Consider the following 20,508-nt stretch of genomic DNA (forward strand, 5'->3'; position numbering starts at 1 on the left):
CATTAGAACACGCAAGCTGTCCCACCACAACAAGGCACGGATACCAGAGGACAGGCAGGGATAGGGCAATATAGTTTAAGTGGTGCAATTTCTATGTGTAGACAAACCTTGACACATTTATTCCTCACACTGCCACGAAGGGGACAGATAATGGGAGGTGTGACAAGAGACCTGATAGAAAGAGAAGACTCAGTTTATTTCTTTTATTGCACGATACTCTTGGTGACAGATACACAGTTATTAGGGTCACTGAGAAAATAGAGAAACACTTGAAGGAGCTGGTGGAAAGCATCCCCTGCGAAAGGTCTCAGGATAGTGGTTTGTTTATAAATGTACAGGGTTTTCCCATAAAAGGCCAATGTTAGGCACCCAAATCCTATGGGCAGTGAATGGGAGTTGGGCAACTCACACCCTTTGGTCCCATTGTCAAATATAACTGGACATGGTGGAGCAGATAGGGCACTGGACTGGGACGCTGGATAGTTGGTTTCCTTGCTCGAGCACACAGTGATTCCAGCCTTCTGGGAATCACAAACCCAGCTTGGCTGCCAGCAAACCCTGCAGTAGTGCCCACCTGTGGCATCTTATATAGGTCCTAAAAAGGCTGGGGTCACAGGTTTTAAGAGGTCTCTTAATCTCCAATTTCTTCCACACGTGTGACTCTGTAAGACCATGATTTGAAGGCCAGTGAAGCTAAGGGAAATGCGACCTGGGACTACAGTCAGCTTTCCTTCTGGCCCTACCCAAGCCCATGTTATATCTGTTTTAACCCAAGGAAATTGACCACTTAGCATGGTCCAAACATGAATATCCTGCAAACTTTCCTCAGGGTCTCCTGGGCCTCTTTGTTTCTCAGGCTGTAGAAGAGGAGATTGACCAGGGGAGTAAGGATGGTGTAGATGACAGACAGATCTTTCTTGAGGTTGCTCAGGATGTCGGTGGTTGAGAACATATAGACAGTCAGCAGATTTGCATAATAAATGCTCACCACAATGAGATGGGAGGAACAGGTAGAAAAGGTCTTTTGCCTCCCAGCGGTGGACGGGATCCTCAGGATGGTGGTGATGATGCCGACGTAGGACATCAAGGTAAGAAGGAAAGGGACCAGTGAGAAAATCAAGTTGAGTGCAACAGCCACCATTTCCATCTGCTGAGGGTCATTGCAGGAAAGTTTTACGAGGGGGATAAAATCGCAAAAGAAATGGTCAACAACATTGGGGTCACAGAATGTTAACTGAGATATTGACAACATTGTTATGCTACCACCTAGGAATCCACCTATCCAAGAGCCACTTGTGAGCTGCAGGCAAGACCTGTCACTCATACAGACTAGATAGTGCATTGGATTGCATATAGGTAAATACCTATTGTAAGACATCACCGAAAAGAAGACATTGTGCACCTGCTAGAGAAGCAAAGAAATATAATTGTGTGAGAAACCCACTGAATGACAGTGTCCTGTCCCCTGTCAGGAGACCGGCCAGCACCTTGGGCAGGACAGTGGATGTGTAGCAGGTCTCCAGGCAGGACAAGTTCCCCAGGAGGAAGTATATGGGGGTGTGAAGGTGCTGATCAGACACTACTAGCACAATGATGAGGATGTTCCCAGCCATAATCACAATATAGATAACTCGAAACAGCAGGAAGAGAAGGATCTGCAGTTCTGGGACATTCCCAAATCCCAGGAGGATTAATTCTGTGATGGACATTCCATTTCCCTGTTCTTAGTTCGCCAAGCAGTGTGTCTATGGGAAAGAAATGAACTCTGACACATAAATAAGGATTCACTCAATAAATTCACTCAATAAAACATCAGCATTATTTTCATTTTCTCGCTCTGCTGGCTACCACAAAGATGGGTGAGTGGAGAATGAAGGCCAGGGGAGGGGAAAAGCCATCTCTTGATCCTTGGGTCAGATTATATATCTGACCAGGCTTCCGGTTCAACAAAACATTAATCTCTCTGGAAACAGATGGCACCAAGCACTCAAATACTATGGTGATGGAGCTTATCGGTACAACAGTACAGAAATGTGTTGGTTCAAATAATCACATGTTTCACTACCTGATGTATGAGAACAGAGCAATGGCCTTTCTAGATTGGAGATCCGTGTGCGAAAAGGGACAAGATTTGATATTTTAGAGGAACCCACAACAGAGAAAAAAATCAATCAACAAAGGCTGGGATTTGCAGTGTGGGGAACCAACTCCAAGTGAAGTGCAGTGGAAATGGGCTTCCTAGCTCTAGGAGAGCCATTTGAAAGTTTTTTATCATCAGACAAATTCCTCTCCTTCCCTTGGACAATACTTCATTGTCCTGCAGTCAGACATTGTACACAGAGAGAAGTGAGTAATAAAGGACTCGATAGCACTTATCACCATGCATTTTTTAACAGGTTTCCACACCCCTCTAGGGCTTATGCCCCGCCTTCCCACCCAGTGGCGCCGAAGTTTGGCGCCGTCGGCCATTTTGAAAAGAAAATTGTGCGTCTTTGAATGGGGGAAGTGTTGTGTTTGGCTACACAGAGAGCAGTTTAAAGTTTGGGTAAGGTTTATTGAAAAAAGGTGATTGTGTAGGGAGAGCTGTTGTTAAAGGGCAGGTTATTAAAGAAAAGAGAGATGATGGTATGCTGTAAAGGAACAGAAAATGTGATAGACTGAAAGATTAGAGTGAGAGACGTTTGGGTAAGGTTTTGGATGTGATTGAATAAGGAGATCTGTTATTAAAGAATAGAGTGTTTGTGTTACTGAACACATGCAGAGCGAAACATCCTACCCCACCGACTGTTGGTAGTGAAATGACAGCTGTTCTGGGCAGCGCTCCTGGGAGCTAGCCCCTCCTTTTGGTGGACCAATCAGCGGTTGTTTTACAGCTAGGTCACAGAATGCGCTTGTGGAACCAATCCTGTAGTCCCAAGCTTTAGAGAGGATCTTTACCTTACATTAAAAGCTATAAAAAGAAGATTAAAAAGGAAATTTAGGAAGTAAAAAGGTGAATAAAAAAAGCATTAAACAATATTAAAAACTAAGGCAAGACCTGTTGAGCAAGCACATGGCCAAAAACTGGCTTAAAAAAACATTAAAAGCTAGGTTTAAAAAGGAAATTTAGGAAGCGTCTGATAAAAAAGTGAATAAAAAAGCATTAAACAATATTAAAACCTGTTTAGTAAACACACAGCCAAATGTTGGCTATAAAACCCATTGAAAGCCATAAAAGGGAAATTTACTAAGTACGTGATAAAAAAAAGTGAATAAAAAAGCCTTCAGGATCAGGGTAGATTAAAAGCAAGAACAGAGAAAAGATAGAGAGCACATGGTTGAATTAAAGAGAGAGAGAGAGAGATTTTTTACCTTGCGTAAAAGGTAAACATGTGCAGCTGCCTCTGTAACATGAGGCAGCTGCACAGTTTAGAAACGTTCAGACTTCTTCTCCCCGCCTTTGGATCGGGCCAGTCAGAGGTTGTTTTACAAGGGCGGCGTTATAGAGTTCATTTTTTGGAACCAATTTTACAGGCCCATGATCCCCCACCCCCTCCCTCTTTAACGGCCTTATTCTTATCTAAAGAAACAGACCCCCCAGCATTTTCCCCGCCTTGTAGTTTTTTAGAAGGGGGTTTTTGTAAAAGTTAAAACCATACGCTTTTAGCAACAAGCAATTTTTAAAAAAATTTTTCTAGGGTTTAGGCTAGCACTGGTTATGATGTTTTCTAGTAAGCCCAGTATAAAAGAACAGGCTTGTGCAGCGGATTGCTGTGATTGGAAGAAAGAAGGCTGCTTTTTAACAAACACAAGGTAGTTACCTTAAGTTTTGTAATGGAGCAAAGCTCTGCTTTATGTTGACTGGGAAAGGCCCAGCCCTTTACTTACAGGGGTGTTTCAATAAAATGGAGCAGGCAGAATTACCCCAGGATTTTAGTAACAGGCAGTTTATATTTTTCTTATTTTGTTAACCCCTGAATCAGAGAGAAGAAGCTTGGTTTTTTTTTTTTTTTTACTTTTTAACAAAGAGAGGTGAAAGTTTTGTAAAGGAATAAACCCTTGAAATAACACACTCCTGTATTTAGCCCCATGGGCATAAGGGTTTTGATAAAAGGTAAGCCTGCAGAAACAGTTTAGGGTTTAAAAACACAAAAAAGTTTTAGACTAACATGGTCAGTAAAAACAATGTGAAAAAAGAAGCCATTGTGATCAGAAATAAGAAAGCCCAAGGCCTGCTTTTAAAACAAAAGGATACCAAAGACTTGTACTAAAAAGAACAGTAACTTTAACTGTAAACAAGCTCCAAGCTCACTGTATAAAATAAAACCTTTTGAACCATGGAAGTTAAAGAATGTAGCCCAGGATTCCCACCTTTTTTTTTTTTTTTTTCCCTTCAGAGGCCGCTTGCTCTGCTCTTATCGAAACAAACAGACCCCTGTAATAAATGCTGACCAGCACACACTATAAACAATTAAATAAATTGAATTAAAGAATAAAGGCTGTAGCTTTTAAAGACTTTTGGTTACAGATATGTTAATGGGCATATCCCCATTTACAGTGTCTTTTTATTAACTGTTTAAACACACTTACTATAGAAAATATGAACTTTTTAACCATTAAAGCTAAAGTATGTAGCCCCTTTCTTCCCCCTTCTTTTTTTCTATAAAAAAATGACTCTTATACCCCATGGTTTTAAATTTTAGGGGCCCCAAGTCCTTTTTTCAACAGGTTTAAACCTATAAATAGGGACAGAAAACTGGACAAGGATGTTAAAAGACACACCACTGATACAAGACTTTTGGTGTCATGGGAAGCAACGACATGGTAAGAAAAAGGACTACGGTGTGTGTTACCCCTGTTCTATACCTGTGTTGTGCTCAGTTAAAAGTTAATATATGTATTTTTTTCAACTAGGACAAGGCCTTTTTTCTTGACATACCAGATTCTGCACTAGAAGTTTTAAATTTCGGGAAGCTGCTTAATATGTTACACGTTTATGGTTTATTTTTAAAAGAAATGGTTTTAAGGAGTTTATTTTTTTAAATTTAGAACAAGATGGAAGTCAAAACCAACAGATAGGTTTTCCTGAAATGACAGAAGACGGTATGGTTTGTTTTTAAATATGTGTTTGAAATAGTGTATGTTTTTTCTAGGGTTTGTTGTTGTTAGTAAAAAAAAGAAATCACCTTTGCCCCAAAGGTTTTACTGTAAAAACGTTTTGCTGATCCTCGTTGAGAATTTTGGAGCTGTACTACCACCGTGTGGCGTAAGAGGGAATAGCGCTTTAGTTTTTTACCAGGTATTTAGTGTAAAGGGGTGTTATGTGGAATATATATATAGGGGATATGTTTGTGGCTGTTAGTAGAAAGAACATACAGGTTTATGCGCTAAAAACTTTTTGTTTATGTGTATTCACAGACTTATCAAGTGTTATCCCTCAAGAAGAAACTCTGAAGGGGACCAAGAAATTTTCCTCTGAATCTGTGACAGTTGGAAACAAGGGTATTAGACACTTTGATTTTGAGCAGCCCAGCACATCCAAATCCCTCGTTACACAGAGCCAGCTGCCTTTAAAGAGGGGCAAAAAATATCCCTCTGAGGCAACTGCCGTTGGAAGCAAAGGTATTAGACCCCCTGATTTTGAGCAGCCCAGTACATCCAAAGCCCCGTTACACAGAACCAGCCGTCCTAAAAAAGGGCCAAAAATCTACCACTAAAACAGCAGCATATGGGAGCAAGGGGGTTAACCCCCCCCCTCCATTTTGATCTGCCCTGCACCACCAGGGCCAAAAAATCTACCTCTGCAGCTGCCAGGGACACTGGCAAGCGATCCAAAGGGATTAACCCCCCTAGTTCTCAACAGCCCCAAGCCTTTACAGCCCCAAAGGAACGAGCTTTGAAAAGGGTAAAGGCAAACAATCCTGTAGCAGCCGCTGTGTCCATCTTTGAAGCGTTTAATAGACAAAAAGTTTTCGAAGCTAATTGCTGAGGTGTTTCAAAAGCAAAATGCTCCAGAAGAAAGGATGGTTTTAGACCAAAAGATAACAGAGATCTGTGCACTGCTTGAAAACTTGGAAAGTGTGTTGAAGGTGGAAGGGAGGGTGTGACTAAACAGGGTCCCAAAACCCCAGCTCCTGATGGACATGTCTGGCCCCCTCTAATAGTTGGGCATTTTAGCCGAAAAGCCACCTCAATTTTTTAGATCTCTTCCATTTTTTTCCTCCAACCCCTCTTTATGTTTTTTGGTTTCATGTGCCTTTACCCTTTTCAAAGCTGGTTCCTTCGGGGCTGTAAAGGCTTGGGGCTGTTGAGAACTAGGGGGTTTAATCCCTTTGGATCGCTTGCCAGTGTCCCTGGCAGCTGCAGAGGTAGATTTTTTGGCCCTGGTGGTGCAGGGCAGATCAAAATGGAGGCGGGGGTTAACCCCCTTGCTCCCATATGCTGCTGTTTTAGTGGTAGATTTTTGGCCCTTTTTAAGGACGGCTGGTTCTGTGTAACAGGGCTTTGGATGTACTGGGCTGCTCAAAATCAGGGGGTCTAATATCTTTGCTTCCAACGGCAGTTGCCTCAGAGGGATATTTTTTGCCCCTCTTTAAAGGCAGCTGGCTCTGTGTAACGAGGGATTTGGATGTGCTGGGCTGCTCAAAATCAAAGTGTCTAATACCCTTGTTTCCAACTGTCACAGATTCAGAGGAAAATTTCTTGGTCCCCTTCAGAGTTTCTTCTTGAGGGATAACACTTGATAAGTCTGTGAATACACATAAACAAAAAGTTTTTAGCGCATAAACCTGTATGTTCTTTCTACTAACAGCCACAAACATATCCCCTATATATATATTCCACATAACACCCCTTTACACTAAATACCTGGTAAAAAACTAAAGCGCTATTCCCTCTTACGCCACACGGTGGTAGTACAGCTCCAAAATTCTCAACGAGGATCAGCAAAACGTTTTTACAGTAAAACCTTTGGGGCAAAGGTGATTTCTTTTTTTTACTAACAACAACAAACCCTAGAAAAAACATACACTATTTCAAACACATATTTAAAAACAAACCATACCGTCTTCTGTCATTTCAGGAAAACCTATCTGTTGGTTTTGACTTCCATCTTGTTCTAAATTTAAAAAAATAAACTCCTTAAAACCATTTCTTTTAAAAATAAACCATAAACGTGTAACATATTAAGCAGCTTCCCGAAATTTAAAACTTCTAGTGCAGAATCTGGTATGTCAAGAAAAAAGGCCTTGTCCTAGTTGAAAAAAATACATATATTAACTTTTAACTGAGCACAACACAGGTATAGAACAGGGGTAACACACACCGTAGTCCTTTTTCTTACCATGTCGTTGCTTCCCATGACACCAAAAGTCTTGTATCAGTGGTGTGTCTTTTAACATCCTTGTCCAGTTTTCTGTCCCTATTTATAGGTTTAAACCTGTTGAAAAAAGGACTTGGGGCCCCTAAAATTTAAAACCATGGGGTATAAGAGTCATTTTTTTATAGAAAAAAAGAAGGGGGAAGAAAGGGGCTACATACTTTAGCTTTAATGGTTAAAAAGTTCGTATTTTCTATAGTAAGTCTGTTTAAACAGTTAATAAAAAGACACTGTAAATGGGGATATGCCCATTAACATATCTGTAACCAAAAGTCTTTAAAAGCTACAGCCTTTATTCTTTAATTCAATTTATTTAATTGTTTATAGTGTGTGCTGGTCAGCATTTATTACAGGGGTCTGTTTGTTTCGATAAGAGCAGAGCAAGCGGCCTCTGAAGGGAAAAAAAAAAAAAAAAAGGTGGGAATCCTGGGCTACATTCTTTAACTTCCATGGTTCAAAAGGTTTTATTTTATACAGTGAGCTTGTTTACAGTTAAAGTTACTGTTCTTTTTAGTACAAGTCTTTGGTATCCTTTTGTTTTAAAAGCAGGCCTTGGGCTTTCTTATTTCTGATCACAATGGCTTCTTTTTTCACATTGTTTTTACTGACCATGTTAGTCTAAAAGTTTTTTGTGTTTTTAAACCCTAAACTGTTTCTGCAGGCTTACCTTTTATCAAAACCCTTATGCCTGTTGCCGGCACCCAGTGCCAAGAGGCTGAACAACAGCTTGAGTTGGTTCGTTACCTGGTGTGCTACACCCAATAATCACAACGGGGTGGAGAAGCAGAAAAGTTTATTTGAAGCTTCAAATAGGTACAGGGAGATTTGAATCTCAAATCCTGCACACTGAGCAGGAAGTTACACAGGCTTTTATACATCCTTTTTCCCAGCATACTTATCCAATAGCAAGCTGCCCCAAGTATCCATATAGCCAGCCAATCCAGTTCCCAGCTAGTTCCCTGGTTCTCTGTATCATTTGTTAAACTATACATAAAGCTGCTTTATTCAGCATTGTTCTTCCATATCTGCCCTGTTTGGCCTTGCTTAGTTTCAGGCAGTCTGACTCTGCAGCATATTGTTGCAGATTCTCAGCAGAACTCCTGTGTGTGCCTCCAGGCGGGGGGGCCAAGGACACTTGGGCCTAGTACGCAGAGCTGCTGCGAGTGCCTCCAGTCGGGAGGGGGGGCCAAGGACACCTGGGCCTAGTGCGAGGGGGCTTCATCGACACTCGTGGTCTTCCATCCCCTCGAGTTACCTAGTGGCCATGCCCCAGTGTCCCCAACAACTCCCCCCTTTGAGAACACTCAACAACCTTGGCTCTGAGTTTTCTCACTTGGGCTACTTATTTCTTTACAATAGGACTTTGCATAAGCACTTTGTGATAGCCCTGAAGAGAATGACTTATTAACTTTTGCAAAAGGGCCCTAACACATGATACTGCACAGCATAATACCAGTAATACGAGCAATACAGGAAAGAAAATTTTCAATAGCAGGCTAAATAAACCACCAAGGCAAGACGACAAACCCCAGCGTGAAAACAAGGTTTGCAACCAATCGTTCTCGGGGGCAGTATAGGCAACCTGTGCTCCGGCTTGGGCATGGGCCTCAGCCTGTACCACCTTTTCATAGATCTCATAACTGCTATCATTTACCTTACACAACATTGGGGCCCGACAAGGGCACAAACCCCTCCTTGGGATGCCAAGAGATAGTCCAAAGCCAGCCTGTTTTGGAGGGAAAACGTCCTGAGCTGCTGTACCTTTTTATTTAATATTTTCACTGCTGACCCTAAATCAGTAACCGAGTCCTCTAACTCTAAGGCAACTTTCTCAAGTACCATTTGCAGCCTTACAGTATAGCGGCCTATGCATGCCATGGCTGGCCCGGAAACCAGTGGCGCTATTCCCAGTACAGAGCACCCTACAAGCTTCTCGGTTGTGAGGGGATTCTTCATATTGCCCTCCAATGCCGTAGTCAGTCGCCGCAGGGTCTTTTCTCGTGACTCAACAGAGGTGTCTCGGGCATTTCTAATCTTTCCTTTGGGCAGTGTGGCAGTTATTGACAGATGAGGAACTTCATGAGCTATATAACAGCTACCTGTCCAGTTGGCTGGCAGCACCTTGTAAGCCTTTCAGCCACATACAAAATAGTGACCCTGTAGGGCCCAGTAAGGACTGTTTCTTAAGGGGATTCCTGGGATATTTAAGGCTGCTTTTTCAAACAGTTCATATGCCCATAGGGGGGCATCCCATCCTCCTGACTGGGTACAAGTGGGGACATTTCTAATTGTGCCGTTCAAATTACACTCGCCATAGGGACCACTACAAACCCACCATTGGCTTGCTACGTTGGAGATGTTAACTGGACGGCAAGTTATATTTCCAAACCCCTTTTTTGTGGTAAGATTATTTGTAAGAGTTTCCCTAAAACGGGAGGAACCTTTACACCCACACTGCTGCCCTCCCCTGTTGGTCTTTATCCAATACCCATCAGCCCACTGTGTAATAACACAGGAGCTTTTTCCCACAGGACGCCCATAGTGATCAGATTGGTTTTGGGTAAAACATAACACTCCCTCAGTGAGTACTGCAACTGAATACTCCTGGTCCTGATAGGTGGCCTGCTGTAAAGAGGTCTTATTCCAGAACGGCGAGTCCGTTCTTTCCTGCTCTTTGGTGGCGGCTAATTCTGCTAGGGTCAGGGGCAGCATGTCAAGGGGCATTCCCGTTTTGGGGGACAGTGGAGTTGGAGCACATATCCAGCAATCATTCTGGTTTGTTAAAGTAGCAACATGGTGCGCAAGCGAAACAAAGGAGTTATGCTCCCGATATGCACAGTTTGGAAATACCAATACAGAGAATAACAATGTTACCCAGTTAATTATCACCAGAGTCTTCCCAACCCAGGGTCTCCAGTACCTGGGTGGGCCCATTTTGGCATTAAGGTGTCTGCTATTTATGTCTTTTAAACATTAGCTTTAGCCCAAGATCGTCACTAGATGAGGAGTCAGCAGGTTGGACGGTCCACTGTTCTGCTGACGAGGGGGCGGGTACTGCCTTCAGACGAGAGTGATGGATCCAGTTCTTGTGTCCCTCGATCTTTGCCGCTGTATGGGAGACCAGCAGGACGGTATAGGGTCCTTTCCACTTTTCCTGGAGAGGCTCATCCTTCCAGCTGCGAACAAGCACAGAGTCACCAGGCTGTAAGGAGTGGACGGGAGTGTCCAAGGGGAGAGGCTGGGAATCCTTGGTATACCTGTGAAGAGACAAGAGAACAGCAGACAGGGAACACATATACTGTAACAAAAAACCATTACCCAGCTCCCATTCCCCTGACAGAACCGGGGTGCCATTCATAGGCCATGCCCTTCCAAACATAATTTCAAAGGGACTGAGCCCTAATCTACCCTTTGGGAAAACACGGATACGGAGTAGGACGAGGGGCAAAGCATCAGGCCATCGCAGTGAGGCTTCTTGGCACACTTTTGAGAGATGCCGTTTAAGGGTCTGATTGGTACGCTCCACTACACCACTGGCTTGGGGTCTCCAGGGCGTATGGAGTTTCCAGGGGATCTGTAAGGCATGTGAGATGCTTTGAATGATTTTTGACGTGAAGTGTGTCCCGTTGTCAGATTCCATCCACAGGGGGAGTCCAAAGCGAGGAATGATCTCCTTAACAAACTTGAGGGCCACTGTTCTGGCAGTGCAGTTACGGCATGGGAAGGCTTCTGGCCATCCGCTGAACCGATCCACTATAACAAGGAGATATTTGAACCCTTGGGTCTGGGGAAACTCAGTAAAGTCTATTTGCCACACTTGTCCAGGGCCCGGAGTGGGTTCTAGGGCAGCTGGTGGCACAGGATGTCCCGGTCGGGGGTTATTCTTTTGGCAGACTAAGCAGTCCGCTTGTACCTGGGCAGCCAGGGGTCGGAGCCCGGAAGTGATAAAGTATTTTCCCATTAGCTGGATAAGTGCTTCCCTGCCAGCATGAGTGGTTTGACGTAGTTTCTGCAGCACTGGCCGGATTAGGCCCTTTGGTAAGAGGACCTTCCCTTCTGGGGAATGGAGCCATCCCTCCTTTTCCTGGAGACCGAGTTTGTCAGTTAGCTGTCTCTCCTCCCCAGAGTATTGAGGGGTTGGAAGCTCCCCTACTGATGGGATAAGGGCATGTATTGGGTGTTCTCAGTCTGAGGGGATGGCAGGGTGGCAGCATGCTTAGCCTCTCTATCTGCCCTAGCATTACCTCTGGCCACATCTTGATGTTTCCTCTGATGGGCTTTACAGTGTACCACCGCCACTTCCGAGGGAAGTTGTACGGCTTCTAGGAGCCGGAGGATTTGGGGCCCGTACTTGACTGGGGAGCCTTGGGCTGTCAGCATTCCCTTTTGCTTTCATAGGCCAGCATGAGCATGCAGCACACCAAAAGCATACTTTGAATCAGTAAAAATGTTGACCCGCTTTCCTTTTGACAGTTCAAGTGCACGGGTCAGGGCTATCAGTTCGGCAAGCTGGGCAGAGGTCCCAGCAGGCAAACCTTCAGCTTCCACAGTGTCATGGAGGGTCACAACAGCATAACCCGCCCTCCTTTGCCCATCTATTACAGTACTGCTACCATCAGTGTACCACTCATAATCTGCATTTGGGAAGGGTACATCCTTTAAATCCGGACGGCTGGAGTACTGGGCATCTATGATCTCTAAACAGTCATGATTCTGTTCCTCTGTTTCTGGCAAGAGAGTGGCTGGGTTAAGGGAGGGGCAAGGCTGTAAGGTGACTTCAGAGTTCTCTAACAGCTTAGCCTGATATCGAGCAATCCGAGCCTGGGTGAGCCAAAGCCCTCCCTTTGCATCCAATACGGCTCGGACCATATGGGGAGTATAGATTTGCATAACCCCTCCCAATGTTAGCTTCTCGGCTTCCTCAAGCACTAGGGCAGTATCTGCGACCGCCCGTAAACATGCCGGCCAACCCTTTGCAACCTGATCCAGTTGCTTAGAAAAATAAGCCACGGGACGTCTCGATGCTCCTAACAGCTGTGTGAGCACTCCTAGGGCCACCCCCCTTCATTCATGTACATACAACTGAAACAGCTTAGAGAGATCCGGCAGGCCCAGAGCCGGGGCTTCCATCAGTTTTCTTTTCAGGATTTTAAATTCCCTGTCAGCCTCTGGGGTCCAATAGAAGGGGTCATGATCTGCTTCTTTTACACAGTTGTACAGGGGTTTAGCCCACAGTCCAAACTCTGGGATCCATATCCTGCAAAAGCCTGCCATACCCAGAAATGGCCTGAGCCACTTACGGTTACTTGGGGTAGGAACTTGACAGATAGCTTCCTTTCTTTCGCTTGAAAGCTGATGCTCCCCTTGTCGTATGTGAAACCCGAGGTACCGTACCTCTGGGAGGGCAATTTGAGCCTTGCTCCGTGCTACCCGATATCCCCGGAGTCCAGTAAAATTCAGGAGGCTCATGGTGGCTTTAAGGCAGGGGGTTTGGCCCAGAGTGGCAATTAACAAATCATCTACATACTGCAGAAGGAGGGCCTCCTCATTATCCCACTCCTCTAGGTCCCTGGCCAGAGCCTGGCCAAAGAGGGTGGGGGAGTTTTTAAATCCCTGGGCCAACACTGTCCAGCAAAGTTGCTTTTTAACCCTTTTTCGGTCCTCCCACTTGAAGGAGAAGATCTCCTGTGACGGGGTGGCAACTGGGATGGTAAAGAAAGCATCTTTCAGATCAGGGACTGAAAAATGGGTATACTGTCCCCCTATAGAAGCCAATAAGGTATACGGGTTAGGGACAAGAGGGTGCAGAGTCTTAACCCATTCATTGACTGCCCTTAGGTCCTGTACCAGCCGATACGTGCCATCAGGCTTCTGTATGGGTAGAATGGGAGTGTTCCAGGCAGACTGACATTCCCAGAGAATACCATACATTAGGAATCGATCTATAGTTTCCTGTAAACCTTCTCTGGCTTCCCTCTTGATTGGATACTGTTTTACTTGCACTGGGCCTTTCCCTGGTATGAGCTGAATAGTAATGGGGGGTCTGGTGGGTGGCCTTTCCTGGAATCCCTGATGCCCACACGAGGGGGTACACTTGGTTTTCCCACGGGCTCCATTCTGGGGCTTGCATGGCTGAGGGCTCAACTGCAAGGGTCATGATCCATGCATTCTCAGGGGGTAAGGTAAGGGTTATTTCGTCCTCAGTAAAATGCAGGGTGGCACCGAGGCGACAAAGCAGATCCCATCCCAGCAGAGGCATTGGACGCTCAGGGAGGGATACCAGCTTGTGGGATATAGTCCTGTTTCCCAAAGCGCATTCTGCTGGGGCATACACTGGGCACTTGGTGTCCCTGCCTGTGGCTCCCACCACAGTAAGGGAATCTGCTACTGGCAACTGAAGAGGCTGATTTACGGCAGTTCGGGCCGCTTCAGAGTCCACTAAAAAATCTATTTCTGAGCTTCCCACCCGCATCTTTACTCGGGGTTCCGGGGGTAGGGTGGTCCATCTCCCCTGACACCCCTATTCCTGCTCCGCCATCGCCATCATAGGGGAACCCCCTTTTTCTTTCCTCTTTGGGCACTCATTTTTCCAGTGTCTCTCCTGTCAACACAGGGCACACTGGTTGCGACCCAGTCGTCTCTCCTGCGGGCCCGGACAGTCGCGTCCACGGCCCCTTCCTCCCCGGCCACTTCTCTTAGTGCCGGCCTGTACCGCTGTTACCATCACTCTCACTTGCTTTTTCTCCTTCTCTGTCTCAGACTATAAGCTCGGTTTGTAGTCTCTAAGATTTGTGCCATGGTCATGCCCATTAAATCCTCCTTTTTTTGTAACTTTCTCTTAATATCAGGGGCTGCTCTGCTCATAAAAATTCCCTTAATAATTGACTCAGTTGCCTGATCATCGGGGTCTGCATTAGTGTTCTGTAGAATGGTGTCCCGAATATGCTGTAGAAAGGCCCCTGGGCTTTCTTTTAAATCCTGCATTACTTCATATGGCTTTGCCCAATTATTATGTCGGACAGCCGAGTGACGGAGTCCATGCAAAAGCAACTCCTTATAGGAGGTAAGGCGGGTCATATCCCTTTCATCATTTGGATCCCACCTGGGGTCTGCTCGGGGGACTTACAAGGTGTGGGTGTAGGGGCCGAAGGGGACACCAGCTCTGCCATTACAGTGGGGGTGGGGGTCTGGGGACTAACATTAGCTGCTACCGAACCAGTCGGAGTCAGATTACAGTGCTGTAAAATATCTGGTCTAGTACATAAAGTTAGAAACAAATGCACATACATATGTTCATTCCATTTACCCATTCACTGACAAAACAAAACTAATTGGAGGATCGTGTTGTAATTAATTGACCCTCCTGGTGGCCACCACTCCTGGTCCTCTAGTTGATATTGAGGCCAGTCAACTGTACAGAATCGTTTTAATTGGCTCTTAGTCATCGGATCCGCACCAAATACCTTCCAGTTTGCTAGAATGCACTCTAGGGGCGTACACCGTGCCCTAACCCCTGAGCTCTGTCCCTGTCCCATACCTACAGGGTAACTCTGGGCGTCCCCAGGTTCCAACAGAGCATACAATCTGGATTTCAAAAGATTCCTACCTTATCCAAGGGACCGGTTCTTCACCGTGGCCTGCAGCTGCTCCTCCCCCATGTGTAAGGGACCGGTTCTTCACCGCCATCCACAACTGCTTCTCCACTATATGAGTGCGTTGCACCGTTGTGCCCTCCGGGGTCGATCAAATCACGTCTCCTCCGAGGCCCCGGTGAACTCACCGGTGCGCACTGGGCGTCGGTTCTCACCGCAATCCTCGACCTCCAGGAGGGGTCCGGGCAAGGCTAAATTGCAGCCTCTGGCCCACCCAGGGACGCCAAAAGCTGTTGCCGGCACCCAGTGCCAAGAGGCTGAACAACAGCTTGAGTTGGTTCGTTACCCGGTGTGCTACACCCAATAATCACAACGGGGTGGAGAAGCAGAAAAGTTTATTTGAAGCTTCAAATAGGTACAGGGAGATTTGAATCTCAAATCCTGTACACAGAGCAGGAAGTTACACAGGCTTTTATACATCCTTTTTCCCAGCATACTTATCCAATAGCAAGCTGCCCCAAGTATCCATATAGCCAGCCAATCCAGTTCCCAGCTAGTTCCCTGGTTCTCTGTATCATTTGTTAAACTATACATAAAGCTGCTTTATTCAGCATTGTTCTTCCATATCTGCCCTGCTTGGCCTTGCTTAGTTTCAGGCAGTCTGACTCTGCAGCATATTGTTGCAGATTCTCAGCAGAACTGCTGTGTGTGCCTCCAGGCGGGGGGGCCAAGGACACTTGGGCCTAGTACGCCGAGCTGCTGCGAGTGCCTCCAAGTGGGACGGGGGCCAAGGACACCTGGGCCTAGTGCGAGGGGGCTTCATCGACACTCGTGGTCTTCCATCCCCTCGAGTTACCTAGTAGCCATGCCCCAGTGTCCCCAACATGCCCATGGGGCTAAATACAGGAGTGTGTTATTTCAAGGGTTTATTCCTTTACAAAACTTTCACCTCTCTTTGTTAAAAAGTAAAAAAAAAAAAACCCAAGCTTCTTCTCTCTGATTCAGGGGTTAACAAAATAAGAAAAATATAAACTGCCTGTTACTAAAATCCTGGAGTAATTCTGCCTGCTCCATTTTATTGAAACACCCCTGTAAGTAAAGGGCTGGGCCTTTCCCAGTCAACATAAAGCAGAGCTTTGCTCCATTACAAAACTTAAGGTAACTGCCTTGTGTTTGTTAAAAAGCAGCTTTCTTTCTTCCAATCACAGCAATCCGCTACACAAGCCTGTTCTTTTATACTGGGCTTACTAGAAAACATCATAACCAGTGCTAACCTAAACCCTAGAAAAAAATTTTAAACAATTGCTTGTTGCTAAAAGCGTATGGTTTTAACTTTTACAAAAAACCCCTTCTAAAAAACTACAAGGCGGGGAAAATGCTGGGGGGTCTGTTTCTTTAGATAAGAATAAGGCAGGTAAAGAGGGAGGGGGCGGGGGATCATGGGCCTGTAAAATTGGTTCCAAAAAATGAACTCTATAACGCAGCCCTTGTAAAACAACCTCTGACTGGCCCGATCCAAAGGCGGGGAGAAGAAGTCTGAACGTTTCTAAACTGTGCAGCTGCCTCATGTTACAGATAGACACGCAAGGTAAAAAATCTCTCTCTCTCTCTCTCTCTCTCTTTAATTCAACCATGTGCTCTCTATCTTTTCTCTGTTCTTGCTTTTAATCTACCCTGATCCTGAAGGCTTTTTTATTCACTTTTTTTTATCACGTGCTTAGTAAATTTCCCTTTTATAGCTTTCAATGGGTTTTATAGCCAACATTTGGCTGTGTGTTTACTAAACAGGTTTTAATATTGTTTAATGCTTTTTTATTCACTTTTTTATCAGACGCTTCCTAAATTTCCTTTTTAAACCTAGCTTTTAATGTTTTTTTAAGCCAGTTTTTGGCCATGTGCTTGCTCAACAGGTTTTTAATATTGTTTAATGCTTTTTTTATTCACCTTTTTATCAGGTACTTCATAAATTTCCTTTTTAATCCTCTTTTTATAGCTTTTAATGTAAGGTAAAGATCCTCTCTAAAGCTTGGGACTACAGGATTGGTTCCACAAGCGCATTCTGTGACCTAGCTGTAAAACAACCGCTGATTGGTCCACCAAAAGGAGGGGCTAGCTCCCAGGAGCGCTGCCCAGAACAGCTGTCATTTCACTACCAACAGTCGGTGGGGTAGGATGTTTCGCTCTGCATGTGTTCAGTAAGACAAACACTTTATTCTTTAATAACAGCTCTCCTTACTCAATAACATCCAACCTTTTTTCTCTCAATGTATCCAAGCACAACACTTCCCCTATTCACAATCAGAGGGGTAAAATGTTTCACTCTGCATGTGTTCAGTAACACAAACACTCTATTCTTTAATAACAGATCTCCTTATTCAATCACATCCAGTAACCTTACCCAAACGTCTCTCACTCTAATCTTTCAATCTATCACATTTTCTATTCTTTTATAGCATACCATCATCTCTCTTTTCTTTAATAACCTGCCCTTTAACATCAGCTCTCCTTAATCACCTTTCTTCAATAAACCTTACCCAAACTTTAAACTGCTCTCAATGTAGCCAAACATAACATTTCCCCCATTCAAACATGCACAATTTTTTTTTCAAAATGGCCGACGGCGCCAAACTTTGGCACCAATGGAAACTGGGTGGGAAGGTGAGACATAAGCCCTAGAGGGGTGTGGGCATGTCAAAAAATGCATGGTGATGAGTGCTATCGAGGCCTTTACTACTCACTTCTCTCTGTGTAGCCAAACACAACACTTCCCCCATTCAAAGACGCACAATTTTCTTTTCAAAATGGCCGACGGCGCCAAACTTCGGCGCCACTGGGTGGGAAGGCGGGGCATAAGCCCTAGAGGGGTGTGGAAACCTGTTAAAAATGCATGGTGATAAGTGCTATCGAGTCCTTTATTACTCACTTCTCTCTGTGTACAATGTCTGACTGCAGGACAATGAAGTATTGTCCAAGGGAAGGAGAGGAATTTGTCTGATGATAAAAAACTTTCAAATGGCTCTCCTAGAGCTAGGAAGCCCATTTCCACTGCACTTCACTTGGAGTTGGTTCCCCACACTGCAAATCCCAGCCTTTGTTGATTGATTTTTTTCTCTGTTGTGGGTTCCTCTAAAATATCAAATCTTGTCCCTTTTCGCACACGGATCTCCAATCTAGAAAGGCCATTGCTCTGTTCTCATACATCAGGTAGTGAAACGTGATTATTTGAACCAACACATTTCTGTACTGTTGTACCGATAAGCTCCATCACCATAGTATTTGAGTGCTTGGTGCCATCTGTTTCCAGAGAGATTAATGTTTTGTTGAACCGGAAGCTTGGTCAGATATATAATCAAGAGATGGCTTTTCCCCTCCCCTGGCCTTCATTCTCCACTCACCCATCTTTGTGGTAGCCAGCAGAGCGAGAAAATGAAAATAATGCTGATGTTTTATTGAGTGAATTTATTGAGTGAATCCTTATTTATGTGTCAGAGTTCATTTCTTTCCCATAGACACACTGCTTGGCGAACCAAGAATAGGGAAATGGAATGTCTGTCACAGAATTAATCCTCCTGGGATTCGGGAATCTCCCAGAACTGCAGATCCTTCTCGAGGGACGTGATCGTTCTCCTCTATTTGACATTGGTGAGGCCTCATCTGGAGTACTGTGTCCAGTTTTGGGCCCCACACTACAAGAAGGATGTGGAAAAATTGGAAAGCATCCAGCGGAGGGCAACAAAAATGATTAGCGGACTGGAACACATGAGTTATGAGGAGAGGCTGAGGGAACTGGGATTGTTTAGTCTGCAGAAGAGAAGAATGAAGGGGGATTTGATAGCTGCTTTCAACTACGTGAAAGGGGGTTCCAAAGAGGATGGATTTAGACTGTTCTCAGTGGTAGCAGATGACAGAACAAGGAATAATGGTCTCAAGTTGCAGTGGGGGAGGTTTAGGTTGGATATTAGGAAAAACTTTTTCACTAGAAGGGTGGTGAAGCACTGGAATGCGTTACCTAGGGAGATGGTGGAATCTCCTTCCTTTGAGGTTTTTAAGGTCAGGCTTGACAAAGCCCTGGCTGGGATGATTTAGTTGGGGATTGGTCCTGCTTTGAGCAGGGGGTTGGACTAGATGACTTCCTGAGGTCCCTTCAAACCCTGATAGAATCATACACTATGATCACCCAGAAGCCCAGAACAAGGCAGCCAATGCACTGTCCTGAAAAGGGGAATACCTCCCTGACCATATCCACACAGAGCTGACATGCATCCTCAAGCCCCACAATTTCCTGGCTGTTCATTCCCCAAGCCCTCCTTACCTTTAGCTATTCAGTTATGAAGGAGGAGCCCCCCAGCACCTTCAGAAACAATAACTAGACCCTGCACAGCCATTACTGTTAGGGGGCTTATTCCTTCACCCACTTCCTTCCCTGGTCCTTCTCGCATGAACAGAGAGCAACAATACCCGAAGTCCAAAGGTGCAAACAATTCGATGTTTATTGGGGTGAACTTCCAGCAAGCATGATTCCAGTTTCCTTCCTTAGTATCCTCCTTCCCAGCTCTGACACCACAGAGCCTTACACCTGTGTCCCTGTTCCCATTCCTGCCCTTAGCAAAACATGATTCCAATTTCCTTACTCCCATTCCCTGTTCCATTTCCCCCTTTAGCAAAACATGGTTCCAATTTCCTTACCCACATTCCCTGTTCCCATCTCCCCCACCCACACGCCCACCCCCTCCCACCCATGCCCACTCACTTCCTCATTGACTACAGATTATATAGTAAAACTTGAGTTCTGCTTAGCTATACCTTAACCAATCATTTTCCTGAAATTTAACGAACCAATCCTAACATATTGTAACATGATTATGTAACCAATTATCTCCCACCACCTTAATTAGTTTACACCCAGCAAAATTAATTATACAGCAGACAGGAACAATCACAGAATCAGACAGAGATTATACAGACAAACAATAGCAAATTGGGAACTATAATGACAAGACAATACAGAAGTGAGGATTTCACATCCCAGCTATTGACAAGTGAGTTCTTGCCAGACAGGATGCTATCAAACTAAGTTTCCTTTTAGATTTTCTAGGCACTTCCCTTTCTCTGGAGGTGATAGGAATACAATCCTGTCCTGATAGGGCCTAACAGCCCAATAGCACCTTATTTCAATGTGACTAGTTTGGAATGTGAGGAGGTGACCGGTCGCTTCCTAGCTTATGGCTGCCTCTGCTGCTTAGCCAAAGGCCTTAGCCTAAGAACAGGGCCTCAGACTGTCACAGTAAGAGAAGGCCCTTACACCAGCAGACAGTGATTTTGATTCTTTCTTTTATACCTCTAGAACTAGCCAAGTGATAAGAATACACCTAAATTCTTACAGTACCGGCCTTTGCAGACAGGCCTGAATATCTATATCCTAATATCTATATCCTATATCCTATATCCAGTCAAACTGCCCTTATTAGACAAGCATACAATCATCTTCACAGGGAACTTACTAGAGTGCTGTAAGGCCTGGTGGGACTTGAACCCATGCTATAGGGCTACAAGACAACC

General features: G+C 44.8%; 1 long non-coding RNA gene and 1 pseudogene across 1 annotated transcript; one reads left to right on the forward strand and one right to left on the reverse strand.

The window, feature by feature from the left end:
• Window positions 1-787: 787 nt before the first annotated feature.
• On the reverse strand, window positions 788-2,469 carry LOC122462749 (annotated as a pseudogene).
• Window positions 2,470-2,705: 236 nt separating this feature from the next.
• On the forward strand, window positions 2,706-17,175 carry LOC122462659. Its single transcript, XR_006285353.1, has 4 exons — window positions 2,706-3,161; window positions 3,608-3,613; window positions 8,453-8,463; window positions 16,636-17,175. It is a non-coding gene; the product is annotated as an uncharacterized LOC122462659 (long non-coding RNA).
• The last annotated feature ends 3,333 nt before the right edge of the window (window positions 17,176-20,508 follow it).

Source organism: Chelonia mydas, chromosome 13 (assembly GCF_015237465.2).
Source record: "Chelonia mydas isolate rCheMyd1 chromosome 13, rCheMyd1.pri.v2, whole genome shotgun sequence".
Taxonomy (NCBI): domain Eukaryota; kingdom Metazoa; phylum Chordata; order Testudines; family Cheloniidae; genus Chelonia; species Chelonia mydas.